This window comes from Dermochelys coriacea, chromosome 6 (assembly GCF_009764565.3).
Source record: "Dermochelys coriacea isolate rDerCor1 chromosome 6, rDerCor1.pri.v4, whole genome shotgun sequence".
Lineage (NCBI taxonomy): Eukaryota > Metazoa > Chordata > Testudines > Dermochelyidae > Dermochelys > Dermochelys coriacea.
In genome coordinates, this window is record NC_050073.1 from 101,834,746 (window position 1) to 101,844,499 (window position 9,754).

The window sequence follows — 9,754 nt, forward strand, 5'->3', positions numbered from 1 at the left end:
TTTTGTTCTGTCAAGGCTAGGCCTTTTTGGTTCACAGCCTTTGGTTCACACTGCTAGTTATACACAGGGCTCCAGCAAGGCCTACAGTCTCAATGGGAGTTAGGTGCCACAATATATTTGAGGATCTGGGCCTAAGTGACTTTCCCAAGGTGACATAATGAGTAACAGTCAGGGCCAGGACTGGAAAGCTGTAGCTGAGCTGGACAAACTTTGCAGTGAACAACTTATTCAATCAATTTAGCCTCTTTCATTTGTCATAAACAATCAGCAGACAGACTTAGATTTTCACAGAATTGTTTGTTCAAAATTATCCAACAGTTTGTGAGCAGTGTTTAAGCATGTAGCCCAAATCAAAACCTTGGATATGAATAAACATACCCGAAGGCCAAGGGCTTTGTGAAATTAAGATAATTGTCTGAATTTCAAATGGCCCCTAACTTTAGAGTAGGCTGAACTATAAGCCCAGATCCAAAACATCCTGGAATGTTAGGATGATTGAAATCTGCGGCTATGTTTCTTGGCCCATCTCAGATTGAAAGGGAAGAACAAAATGTCTGTGTCAGAACCTTTGACTTATTAACAGTACTCTATGCAAAATGACAATGCCGAACAAACATGCAAATCATATATGTGCAGCCCACAAATGAGCAGCACACAGCAACCAGCCGTCATGCTGTGCTCTCATTATGGTGGCATCAGAGATTGCTGCTTCAGCTCCTACATCCTTCTGTTCCTCAGGACTTTGATATCTCTGCTTCCTGTGCTACTGAATCCCACTTGAACACGAGAGCACAAGTAGGCATTGACTGCTGTTGCTATGCAATGAGAAGCTGAATGATGCAAAGGGAAGGTAAGTTTATCTTTCTGGTGACTGAACTGCTGTTGATACAGAAAGAGTCAGTAAGCACTAAGGACTGAAGCTTTTTTATTTTAATCTAGGGACAGGGGAGGAAAAGAGAGAGAGAGATACTGTCATAAAGTAAAAGACTTAGAACAGAATCCAGCAGCCTGTGAATGCCTCAGACAGTTCTAGACCTAAGGGATGAAAATGGAATGAATCTTTATAGGCTGCAGTTTAATCATTTAAAAAAAAATCTTTGAAATCAGGTTTTGGAAAAGCTGGCCTCCCTTTAATAGTTCATGATGAACTACCGCCATTAGCTGGTGGTATCACAATGCTGGATGCCTCTTGAGAATGGACCTCTTGAAGGAGATGGACTTTGGTCTGTCAACAGGGGTATCAATTCTATCCTCCAAGAGACTTTATTGTAGAGACACAAGAGTTCTCCATTAGCCTATGGATGGACACAGCAGCCTGGTTTGAGGGAATTGGAGCTGTGCTGTGGTCTGAAGACTGCTAGGAAAAACAAATGAGAAAGGGAAAGAATGGCTCAGGATAAGCCACTTCTCAGCACTTGAGGATCATTAAGAGACAATACCAGGACAGGAAGCACATGGGAGATCAAAATAACTGTGGCAGGTTGAAAACAGAACATTCTCTGAAGAGGGAAGGAGTTGTTCAGGGGAACAAGGCAGAGACACACAATGCCCTGCTGGAGATGTCTGAAGAATGAAAACTTTGCATCTAATACAAATCCCACTTCTGTTATAGATTTCCGATATATACTGAGGGGACGCGCACTGCATTTTCAAATTAGGATGGAGATGCTGCATGGCCCAGCACCACTTAAATTATTGCATGATCTAAATATGCTAAATTACAAAGAAATTTTTTTTCTGAGTCAAATACAAATCACAGCAAATTTTTCAGGACAGCTTCAAGCTTTGCTTAAGATTACAAAGAAAGGCTAAACCTCAGAGAAGCATGTGACAAATATGGGAATTCTTGCACTATCCCAGACAAACCATATTGAATTAAGTTTATATATCATTGTGGGCCAAGGATTGTGTGTAATTCCATGGGGGAGGGGGACCACAGCCCTCCAGGAGTTAAGAACTGTGGGGATCAGGCAAATGCATTCAGGTTGTAACACCTCTAAAGAGCTACCATCACCTGGAGAGTGGCTTGTATATACTAGTTTAAACTGAATTCTCCAGGGTCCAACAGATAAATGCTTTTGGTTAAATAGCTTGAGTTAAAACCAACTCAGGGCCTTCTTTCTGATCCTGTAAATGGACAGTTCCTTTGGTCCAAGTGGGGCTCAATCCTTACAGAAGCATCCTTACTGAGGACCCATAAGACTGAGCATGCATGTTCTGAGCTGAACCTATGATAAACTTTTAACCACAAGAAAATCTCCTGTGAGGAGTTTGAAGGATTAATCACCAGCCAGAGCCCTTGGCAGAGTGAGTGGTCATCTGTGGTAGCCTTATTAGCAGGAATGTGGTTCTTTTATTGTTTTTAATGTTTTCTCTGTAATGCTTTTACCTTAAGAATAAATGTGCTTGCTTAATGACAGGTTTCAGAGTAGCAGCTGTGTTAGTCTGTATCTGCAAAAAGAAAAGGAGGACTTGTAGCACCTTATTCTCTAAGGTACTATAAGTCCTCCTTTTCTTTGTGCTTGCTTAGAGTTTTGTGTGGTAGTTAGACTGCAGGCAATTACACTGTTTACTATCTCTCCGAAGCAAAACAGGCCTGCTTAGGCAGTCTGACTTTGCTAAGGAGTTCACTGTATTGGAAGAGAGCTATGCAGTCTGGAAATACCCCAGTCGGGAGGGAGAGAAATGCAGGTCTCTCACCAAGAGAAGTGATGGATGAGGAGCCTGGAACCTAGGGTGGATGCCATTGCTGGACTTTAGAGCGGGAATATAGGTGTAGTTGCCCTGAACTGTGATGAAGAACACAAGTTACATCAGAGTTTTAACTCCGTAGTTAGATACCTTACATCCCTTCAATGTCTGCTTTGATAGGTGATTTGTTTCATTATATAGGCAATGTATCTGATTTGATTAGTTCATGGTGGTTTGACTTGGCAGGTGCTATATATTTGTCAGGGAACAATGGATTTATTTTGTCAGATGGTAATGGTCTTTGGCAGCATGATCAGCATAGGTTTTACTATGAGATGCGTTCTGCGCATCAAGTTAATGATGTACAAGGCAATATAGGTTACCCTTTTGGTGTATGTTTTAGTAATTAATTACAATATGTAATCTATCCACATTTTTTCCATAGTGAATCTTTATGGCATCACAAACTTTTCTTGTCAAAGGGATTTGCCTGACAGGGATTGGGGAATAAGGTTTGACTCACTGTAGGAGTCTGGTCCTTTACATCCATCTCTGAAAGTAGTGGAGTTGTGTGTAATGACAGTGTCTTTATTATGTGTTGTATGTGTACTCTGAGCTTTATGCAAGGAAGTATTTTATTTATCTAAAATATAACTAAATAATATGAACCTATTGTTAATGACTATTAATGACTGCTACAAACTTTCCTAAAGTAGCTTCTAGTCAGTGCTGAAATGTTACATACAGTAATTGTAATCTGTTTGGGGCAGGAACTGTCTTTCACTATATGTTAGTTGATAGCATCTAGTTCCAATCCGTTTGCTTACTGAAATATAAATGTTAAATCATCATAATCATCTTGGATATTGCCTGATTTTTATGCAGAAATCACTGAACTGATTTTGAAAGTAAAGACTAGGTTATTTAAAGGCCAGAAGCTCCTTAGAATTGGTTTCTTTACCTAACAATAATTGTTTCTGGGGCTCACGGTGCACTACAGCTTTTCAGATACCACAGTGAAGGACATGGCATAAAAACCTAAGTGGAAGCCTGTGTTTCTTTTTTAATAAAAATAAATAACTAAAAACTAAATGTGAATCCAATACAGAGTTTCATATGTTTTATTTTAGCATGTAATCTTGTACTGAAGACATTCTGGAGGAGTCATTAGAATATTGTCTAGCACTTGAGTGAAAACCAATTAATGTTGGCCTTTTATCTGCAAGGTAGGGCTTGTTATATTGTGACTTTTATTGAAAGAAAACGGCAGCCATATAAAAATAAGAAAAGCTGAGTCCTCCAGTGTAAGACATAGTGGATATCATCTGTACATGTATTATTTTTAAAGAAATAAAAGATTTTAAGGACAAAGTTTGTCTCCTCCCCCCTTGAAATCCTCTCAAATTATATAACTGATAGGTGAAATACAGATTAACATACCCACCACAGATTTTCAGAAACATGATAGGAAACTGCTAAGCTGCTTGCCATAGTGATACATCCTAAAGGCTAACACTGTTAGATTTTGGTTTTCTACTCAGCATTTCAAACAGCAATCTGGGTTTGAGCTGTGTCGTTCTAAACTGCTCCTCTGCTTAGAAAACAGAAGAATATGGGTGAAATCCTGACGCCACTGAACTCAATGGGAAAACTACCATTAACTTTAATAGGCCAGGATTTCACCCTCTGACTTCAAAACACAGTTTAAAGTGGCAGTGTACAGACCTTTTAAGTGAGGTTACAGTCAGAGTGACTATGGGCTTCAGCCAACGCTTGTTGAAGTCCATGGGATTCTCTCCATTTACTTTCACAGACACTGGATCAGTGTAAAAATGCCATCTCTTTGCTCAGCAGATTTGCTTCCTGTGTACATTTCAAGTCCTGTCTGCTTATTTTTCTGACTAACATAATATTAGTGAGAGAAGGTGAGTGAGGTTAGATCTTTTATTGGTCCAGTTTCTATTGGTGAGAGAGACGAGCCTTTGAGCTTTTACCAAGCTCTCCTTCAGGTCTGGAGAGATCTGTGCACACTCAAAAGCTTGTCTCACTCAGCAACAGAAGCTGGTCCAATAAAAGTTCTTACGTTACCCACCTTGTCTCTCTGCTACCCTGGGACCAACATGGCTAGAATTGCACTGCAAACATATTTGACTGCTTTCACTTCTCTTAGAACTAGAGAGCCAATAGAGTCCTGGAAGACTGAGCTGGATTCTGTTCCGACTCTCAAATCATCGTAGGACTTCTTATGCAGAATCTTTATTAGTGATGATAAATGAGCCCATTTTGAGATTGCAGGACTAGTACTTAGAAAAAAACCCTCTTTTTTACTTGTTAACTGAGGAAATTATATATGGAAATTGAGACACAGTAAAGATGGAAACCCATGATAATACTCTCTTCAGGGTATAACCACACTGTAAGAAATACTTCATGTTTTGGAAACCTTAATGCCGTCTTTTTTTGTCCTTCACAGCTGAAATTCAACCCTGTATTTACTGTTGCAGAGGGTGGCAATGGTGGTGGCCAAGGATCTATGTTATCCTATGACCCTAGCATACTGTGCAAGTGCTATGGAGGGCAGTAACTGTGCAAATCCAGGTCTAGGGCTGAGCGATGGGTCTTATGTATCAGCTACTTACAGTCTCATTACATGCTATAATGCTGCTGTAGTCCGAAATGTAATGAGGACATGACCATACACCTACATGTAATAACAGAAGAGAATAGGGAACCCCAATGTCCATCAGTGCCCAACTTCTGCCCTCGTCCTGCAATCACCAGAAATTGATCACAATGGATATGTCATCATGGGTTCTGAAGGAAAGCAAACATTCCCAGCCCACCCTCTGCAAACAGTACAGAGCTCTTGCAAGCTTGTCTCTCTCACCAACCAAAATGGGTGGCATGGATCAGCATTCACATCTCACTCACAGTCAGTACCCAGCCCAGGCTGGGGAAGCTAATGATCCAACCAACAGACCAAATTTGGTGATGAATCCTGGTCACGTGCCACTTGGGGCACGTTGCACATATGCTAAGACGATGACCAACAAAAGTTGGTGCAATAAAAGACCAACCTCACCCACCTTGACCTTGTCTCTTTAAAAAATTATAGTTTAGAGAAACAACTAATGGTCTGCCAAATCTTATCATTATTTCTTTTAATGCAAATTTGAGGATATTACTCCCTCTATTTTAGTCATATAGGTTTTTGGTGTGGCTTACGGGACACCATGATGAAAAATTGCCCTAGCCACTAGGCTATTAGCTATTCTCATGCGGGTGGTGGGTCTGTGTGTGTGTCTCTCTGGTTTAATTAGAAATTCCATCCTGGACTAGAGAAACCTTCCCAGCAAGTTTCATCCAAAATTTTGGTTTCAATGAATCACCATTTTCCAACGAGCAATTCTGTTGAAAAATTCCTGACAAGCTCTAAGAAACTGTCAATTTTTTCTAAAATCTTAGTCCAGTACTACAAATATCTCCAATGGTCACAGTTCATGAGAATTACAGCCATTGTTTACACCTTCAGTCCTTTTGCAAAAAGAGGCTGCTGAATGGGAAATGAAAGGTTCTACATATGCTTCTGCATCTCAAAAGAATTTATGCTTCAGTAAGGACTCACAGGACACCTTGCACTATATTACAAAATCTAAATGGTTATATTTCATGGCATCAGAGAGTCACTATTCTAATGAGCTAGTGCAGCATAGCAACAATTGTCAAAAATGGCTAGTTATTTCAGGTGACTGAATTTTGGGTGCCCAAAAAGAGTTATCTTAAAGGGGCCTGATTTCAGAGGACAGGTGCTGAGCACTTCCTGAAAATCAAGCCCTTTTAAGATGCCTCAGGTTGGGCACCCAAATTCACTAGTCACTTTTTTGAAAATCTTGGCCAAGGTTCCTTGAGGACTAGGTATAATTTTTTCCTGTAGAGAACACACATGTCCTTGGAGATATTTTGAGTATGCCTTTCAGTGTGTTGTTATCTCTTGTATTCATTCATCAATACAGGCTAGTATAGGAAGGGGTGGTGGGGGGGAATCACAGTCTATTAATTCTGGCTAGATGATACATCTCCTCTTGTACCACCATCTGATGAATGTGCACTAACTGATTATTGGCTGGGGGAAGGTGGCAGAGTGAATTGTGGACAATTCTCTAATTGACCATAAAGTAGCAGAGCTGTTCCTGGGGTACCAGGCAAAAGGGGAACAGTTTTCTTTTTTCTTGTGCTTGGGCTGCTCCCTGTCCCTTAAGAAGTTGCACATCAATGTACAGGATCTATACCAGGATTCTTTGACCACTTTTGCTTCCTCTTCAGCCAGAATGAATACAATAGCAATGGAGTGGCAGCAAGGATAAGACAGGCACAGTGTCTGGTAAGCTCTCTAAAATGCCAATCTCACATCCTCTTAGGGTTGAAGCTTCTGTTAAGCCCTGCAAAGTCAACTCAAAAGACAGAAAAGTGCCCTTTTGTGAAGAGGAAAAGTAAGCAGAAGCCTTTTCCTCTGTAGCAGAGATGGGAAGATCATTAGCAGGGAGCAAAACTGTCTTTCTTCTTCTGAAGCCTGCAACTGGAAATGATGTGAAAGGTGCTCATTAAACCAGAAACTCCTTTCCAGATTCTCTCCTGCCTACTCTCTGTTCTCTGCTTTAATAAGAATTCTGGAAGATGTGCTGTGAAAATACATTCATTTGTTCTCTTGCTTTTCAGGATTAATTACCTACTGTCAGAGAGGCTGGAGGGGAGAGAGTTCTCAAACAATCTCCTTTCTTCAGTTCATTTTTTAGTTGCCACACATCCCCAGGGCTGACACTGCAATTCAGGCTGAAGAGGGGTGCTTAGGGATGTAAAATACTAGGGACAGCAAACAAAGCTTAATGCCTGTTCATTGGATGAGTGACTTTGGGTTCCGAGGAGGTAGACATGTTGCAGTTTGCTTAAAGTGGAACAAATTATAGAGTCAATGTTGTATATCCCCTCAGGATAGACAGCCCTGCAGTCCTATAATTTCTCTTTGATTGCATTAAAGTGTTTTAATTAAAAAAGTGAATGAATTTGGCCATGCAAAACACTGTTAACTGAGAGGAAGAAAATTGGCTCCTTTGGTAAATGGAGGCCTTTTGATACTTTTTGGACTAAATAGAACTGAAGTTTCTTGATGGTAAAAAACAGTGGGAAGTACTGACGTGACTTAACTGGTTCTTCAGTAAACCAAAGTGTGTGTTGCATTTACATTTATGTTTCAGCTAGACATTTTTTTTAATTACAAACACTTTCTGTGCTTTTTAAAATTCACTAATGGTTTGGAGCAGGATATCCTCTACCCTGTGACAACACGAGCAGAGGCAGTACAAGATTTCCCCATGCTGCTCTTCCATTGTAGCTCATCCATGACTAGGAGAGATCACCTCTAGCACAGAGGGTCAAGCGTTTTGACACCATATAATGATTTTTCTTTGTGTCCTTTAGGCAGTAGCTCTGCACCCAAGAGATGATCCAATCAGATTCAGGAAGAGAGGACAAATCTTACTGTTGATAGGCATAACTTCTAAAAGGAACTGCCAGACAGCTCTTGCAGCACCAGTAGCTGTTAACTCTGTTGATACATCAAATAAAAAGAACATATTGTGTAAGACCGTCTGTAATAACACCATTGGATCACTTCTATAACAACTTTACAGGGGTGAGGAGATGCTATAGTATTCATTCTTTATTTAGAGCTTGGGCTCTCTACTGAGATTGCCAACTGGTGGTGGATTTTGTGACATGAGGGCCTCTTCGGGGGGTGAGGTTGGGTGGATTGAGACCCTCAGACTCCTCTCACATAAAGAGGTGCAGCTCAGAATGTTGCCATTTATTTAAAATATGTGTAGCCGCGTACAATTATTTGAAGGTTGCAACCATCACTGAGATAGGAATAAAATGGTGTACACAGCAGAGGAATGGGATGAAACCGAGAAAAGGAAAACTTAGGTTCAATGTCAGGAAAAACTTCTTGAGAAGTACTAGCCTGTAGAATTGTTTCCAAGGGAAGAGCTCTGGTATATGTAATACCAGTCTGGACAAAGCCCTAGAGAATGTACAACAAGGAACAATCCTATGCTCTCTCTATCTCAGAAGAGCTGAGTTCTAAACAAAGGTATAACAAGATCCCGTGACTGGAAGCTGAAGCTGGATTAATTGAGTCTGGAAATAAGGCATACATTTTTAACAGTGAGTAACCACTGGAACAATTTACCAAGGGTTGTGGTGGATTCTTCATCGCAAGAAATTTTTAAATCAAGATTGCATGTCTTTCTAAAAGATCTGCTCTAGTAGAAGCAGGAATTATTTCAGGAAAGTTCTATGGCCTGGATTATGGGAGGAGGGCAGACTGAAAGACTACAGTGGTCCCTTCTGGCTGTAGAACCTAGGAATTTATATTCCCAGCTCTGGTATTGGCCTGCCATGTGACCTTCAGCAAATCACTTCAATGCTCCGTGACCCTTGTTTCCCCATCTTTGAAATGGGGATGATGATACTGACCTTCATAAAGTGTTCTAAGACTTACACATGGGCAGCGCTACATAGGCACTACAGTAACACAAATAATAATATATGGGCTAGGAACTATCATTATTACACTGGCAATTGGTTTAGATGTAGCCAGTGGAATACAGCAGGGATGAATTTGGCCCTGTAGGTGTTTTCATAGGCAGCGAGTAATATGGACCCGGGGTGCCCATGCTCCACCAATATTCAGGAATGTGGGCCCAGCTCCACCAATGTATGGGCTAATATTTTCAGAGCTGTCCCGTCCATAGGACAGACTAGGGCAATTGCCCCGGGCACCGCACTTTGGGAGCCTGGCGCTTCAGGGGAGCGGGGTCCAGGGCAGCCTGGGGGGCGAGCGGGGGACCTGGCACTGGCAGCAGCGAGCAACCCAGCCCCAGCCTGCCCTACTCTGCCTCTTCCCACCCCTGCTCTGTCCCCACTCCTGCCTACATTCCATCCCTTCTCCCACACCCCTGCCCTGCCTCTTTCTGGTTTCCACCTCCTCCCCCAAGCGATGCCGTGA

At 41.4% G+C, this 9,754-nt stretch overlaps 1 long non-coding RNA gene across 1 annotated transcript; it reads left to right on the forward strand.

Annotated features, from left to right (window-relative positions):
- Nucleotides 1-736: 736 nt before the first annotated feature.
- On the forward strand, nucleotides 737-8,239 carry LOC122460649. Its single transcript, XR_006282093.1, has 4 exons — nucleotides 737-850; nucleotides 3,822-3,917; nucleotides 7,015-7,072; nucleotides 8,167-8,239. It is a non-coding gene; the product is annotated as an uncharacterized LOC122460649 (long non-coding RNA).
- The last annotated feature ends 1,515 nt before the right edge of the window (nucleotides 8,240-9,754 follow it).